Here is a 5,000-nt window from a genome sequence, read left to right as displayed (position 1 = left end):
AGTAGTACAGAGATACTAATCATGTGTGCAAAGGAGTATGTCCAAGACCTTTCCACTGAATGCCCTATAAAAAGAGAAGCATTTTCAGTCACCACAAGCAGAAGTGGCTGAGAACAGAATTCTACTTTCTATAATTTCATTTACACCTATGTTACACAAGAGCTTTGGTCTTGCATTCATTATGACAAACTAATACACTAAAAATAAAACAATTTGTAATGAGTATTCATAGTTAGGCTAGACTCTTTACAGCATGTAATACCATGTCTAAAAGCATCCCCAAAATCAAAACATGTCATCCTGATTTCAAAACAACTACCTTACACAATTATCTTAAGCCTTACCAAGCAATTGACTGACTTGACGGGGAAGAGGGAGGTGACACACCCATGGCAGAGATCTAGGTCACTGATTGATGAATTATCTAAAATTATTTGCCATGTCATATCCCAAGGTAATAAGGAGCATTCTGGTCTATGGCTTCCATAGTTAAATAATAATATGAAGTTGACATCTGGACTCGTAACTTGATAAAGATGGCCATTTTCATTGAACCATTATTGTCACTTGAGGTACCGCAAATTGCTTTCCATATATGGCTCCCCATATATATATATTCACGACAGTTACTTTGATGGTTTAAAAACAAAAGCAGGCATAGCATTTAGATATGATGTTTTCCTTTTGAATGACATGAGGAACAATGTATATTTGTTGCCATCAACTTATTCATGATACACCACCAACAAAATGGCACTTGTATTAATATATCCACATTGCAAGATGTGTACCTGACATTTTGAAGCATCCTATGTATCAGAATTTTTAAATTCTTTTTGATATAATAGTCTTTATAGTCATTATAGTCTCATTCTTTCATTTTATACTTTAGTCACAAAATTTGCACATCCCAAGTGCAACAAAGTTCTAATGCCTGACTGCCTCTAGCAAAAGTCTAAATGTATATTTTATATCATCGGCAGGTCAATCAAATAAAGTGTCTTGTCTTCATGCATTTCACATGAAAACTTCCACTGTACACATATATAACTAAACAAACATTTACAAGTTTCCTACAGCCTACATATTAAAATCATTTGAAACCATCAATGCAATGCAAGGCCCTAATTCAAAAGATTTGCCTCTCCTGCTTTCTAACAATCCAAAGTAATTCTAAAGCATATCTGCAGATCACTATTACAAACAATTTCCTTCTTGACAGATCACATTTTATATAAATTGTTTAGATATAAAAGTTTTTGTCTGCAGAAACCAACTGAAGTGGTGATAGTAGTATTTAAAAGCAGAATAGCATCAAGCAATCAGACAACTTTCTGTGCTTAAGAACAAGAAAAAAAATCAATTTTGTCTATTCTGGCAGACCTCCTTGGATCCCTAGATAAAATAAATAGCCAGTCCAAGCCTACTCTTGCTATAATATCCTTCATCACAGTTTGCTTGATTTTACTAAAGCACCAATGGCATGGAGGAAATGGCAATATCTACATGATTACCCAGTGTCATGGCAGTGGCTAGTGAATCTATATAAATCAAATGCAATCCACTTATATTAACCCACTTGCGCCAGGTGTCTCACATGCGAGACACCCAGAAAGAAAAAAAAAAAAAAAAAAAAAAATCCCAGGCATCCCGCCGGTGTGACGCTAAATCGGAGCTTGCACTCTCATTTTGTCACCAGTGGCAGGCGGCGGGCAGGCTGGTTTTGAAACAGCCCAGAAACTCTTATTTTCGGCTTGAAAATGTATCGGCACTAGTGGGTATGCTTCTTGGTATCAGCAAAACAGCTTTCAATATTACCCTCAACTCATTCCTTTTCATTCTAAAACATCCACCTGACGATCATTTTGTGGTGACCTGCATATTTTTAGCGTCCACCCATTATCCTTCAAATGATCCAGCAATATGATCCAACAATCTACTTAAAACTTTGCTGAAACTTAATTCTGATATCTACAAATGATATTACCTGTATCTACTAGAACTGCAAAATGCTGATAAGTAATCTCAAACGTTTAACTTTCTAAAAAATGTCAACTTGAGCCTCAAATGCCAAAAAGTCAGTAAAATTACAGCTTTAGATATTCCCTAAAAGGTAAACAGTAAACGGAATTCACAGACCGAGGATGTCTTTGGCCACCATTTAACATGATATTTTCCTTCTCTGACGTAGCCAGAGAATAAAATAGTTACTTAACCTGCTGCGGCTGGGGATGGCATGTATGGACATACGATGCCCACAGTGAGTATATCAATTGTATTTACACTGACAATTCCAAAAGTGCTTTGTCACCAACACCAATTATTAGTCTGACCTTTTACTCCTTTTGCCCTTTTCCTTGACTTCTGGAATCCTCCTGGAATCCTTCTATTTCATTTTATGTTGATATTGGTATTGTTAATAAAACTGCAATAATCATAATATTAATAATAATAGTGCATTGATATTGATAAAATCAGGAAAGAAACAATTTTCCTGAAAACTCACGGAAGAAGAAAATCTGGTGAGTGCATGTAGACTATCAAACCCCTTTGATGCAGACAATATTATTATCATGCCATGAAAAATTTTGGCTTGAGGAGCAGGTGACATGAACATGCCATCATGAAATATATTGGCCATGGTCTGGGGTGACAAGAACATGCTGTCATGAGAATTTTGGCTGAAGGCTGGGGTGACGGGAATGACTCGCCACAAGTGCACAAATCACTTGGAGGGTGATTAGATTCAGTGGGCACTTAGGAAGAGACTCTTGCATCATTTCCATCAATAAACAACTGTGGAATGTACCATCCATGAGCCACAACTGGAAAAGCACCGGCTCCAGGGAGGACACTATTTCTATGCTCAGGACCCTACACCTGCCAGCCATAATAAGCAGCGCAGATCGTAATTACAGAAAATAGTCAAATAAAACATTACTTATTATCATTATTATTGTATTAATTATGCATTACCAGGAGAGATATGGAAAATAATATCACCATCTGGATAACGCTAATCAAATAAGTATAGACATTGGAAAATGGCAAAAAGCTAAAAACACTTGTGCAGAAAAAGATAACATTGTAAAGGCAAGGCATCTTGACATGCCTTCGAGTATTCACATCAGCCCAGCCTACAAACCACAAACCCATCAAGAATAGCCACTCAAGTTAGCCTAATCCCCAGATTTTGGGCCACATGCAGGTAGCAAAGCACCCTGATCCAAGGGGGTTAATTCACAACTTGGTGGCCGAGCACTAATGGAACCATCTGTGTAGAGATACATTTCACTATAAAATACAGAAGTAAACCACATTTCCCTAGCGACTTGCATGTCTTCGGGCCTTGACAAATTTACAAATCTACCTATAACAAACCAATTTGATCTTATGAATCAAATATCTTGAATGTGATAAAATGCCTTACAATTAATCAATCTGTCAGCTCCATATACCCTGACCTACATCCATCTTCAAAACTGTAACTGTACTTCAAACATTTCCAGAGAACTCAAAAAGTGATAGAAACAGTGGTGCAAAAAAGCTCAAGGTTGCAATCACTCTCACGACCAAATCTACTTGTACATTTTATTCTCTCAAAACCACACTTGAAGGTCACCATCATCATCATCTTTCTCATCACTCTCTGGTATTCATAAGGCTTAATATGTGACCAACAATGTTTTATAATAATTTCCAGATGACTTGCACTTCCTAAAGTCAGTGTATCATATCTGCTTAGGTACAAGTCCTTCAAAGACTTAATTTTGAACCACAATTCTGTACCCTGGCCACAAACTCAAAAGGACAGAACTCTTGACCTTCCGTCACACCGTTTCAGGTCATAAACCAATTACAGCCATGTGCTGGCCAGGGAGCCCAAAAAGGCCGTGAACCCAAAATGTAGAGTACACAATGCTTCCTCAGACTTTTGTGCCTAACCTGACCTCCTAGTGTCTGATAGGGTCAAAAAACCCAGAAGGGGTCAAATGAGGGCCATGCTTGGACCAGGAAGCCCTAAAGGGACATGAGGTGGGCCATGCTTGGACCAATAGGACTAAAGGGGGTCATACTTGGACCAAGAAGTCTAGGAAGGGCCATGCTTGGATTAAAAAATACAAAACGGACCAAGGGAGGGCCATGCTTGGACCAGGAAGCCAAAGAAGGGCCATGAGAGGGCCATGAACTCTGTCCTTCAGTGCCACCTACAGAAACCTTCTCTCACACCCTCTCTCTCTCTTTCTCTCCACCTCCTCATCCTTCCACCTCACTCTCACTATCCTCTCTGACCACTTCATGCACCGTGCTAAATCAGTGACACTTGCTCAAGTACATTGTTTCATAATTTCTTTAAATTATTCTACATAATAATAATGGGGACCGAGATTTAACCCACACGAGTCTTCATGCTCTCTGCGTTCCTCCCTTGCTTTACGGTCCTCGCCAGTCCTTTAGAGTGTCTTTGTTTGCGGTTACCCCTCACAAGCGTGTCCCGTAGCGCTGCAGGACGAGACTCTTGCAACAACTGCAACAATTGCACTCCCAAACAACGAAAAATAATCACCAGGGATGAACAATGACCAAACACGCTCCGGTTCACCGTCCTATTTCCCTCATATCCCGTGGAAATAGGGCGTTTTCCGGCGCGTCGGCCGCTCGAGCGCACTTCGCACACTTCCTTCTTCCAACCACCGGGTTCTTACTCGATTCGTTCAGCACATAACGCCAATAATTCCGCAAAAGGAGCCGATCATCGAGCAAGGAACACCATCGCAGTGTCTTACCTCGGCCATAACAGGGTGAGAAAAGCCATCCGCCATTGGTTAAATCTCGGCCGGGAAAGCCAATCGCAAGCCGCCTTACGAAACGCGATGGGCGTAAAGCAGCGTTGTAAGGAGCGCGCTGGTTGGCTCTCTCTGCATCCTATGGCCAATAGGAAACAACAATATAAGGACGGTTCCCATTGGCTCTTCCTCTGCGATGGAAGGAATGGGAGT

The 5,000-nt window shown here is 40.1% G+C and overlaps 1 protein-coding gene across 9 annotated transcripts in view; it reads right to left on the bottom strand.

The window, feature by feature from the left end:
• The window catches only part of LOC113801791 (TATA box-binding protein-like 1), a gene marked incomplete at its 3' end in the record, with an annotated part of 27,987 nt that overhangs the window by 22,289 nt on the left and 698 nt on the right, over nt 1-5,000 (bottom strand). For 2 of the 9 annotated variants that reach the window (XM_070140720.1, XM_070140728.1), the window contains 1 exon segment: nt 4,400-4,797. 9 annotated transcript variants of the gene reach the window in all.

The sequence above is a fragment of the Penaeus vannamei genome, chromosome 27 (assembly GCF_042767895.1).
Source record: "Penaeus vannamei isolate JL-2024 chromosome 27, ASM4276789v1, whole genome shotgun sequence".
In the NCBI taxonomy this organism is placed as follows: domain Eukaryota; kingdom Metazoa; phylum Arthropoda; class Malacostraca; order Decapoda; family Penaeidae; genus Penaeus; species Penaeus vannamei.
The sequence above is the reverse complement of the archived record's forward strand: the minus strand, read 5'-3'. Positions and strand labels throughout refer to the sequence as shown.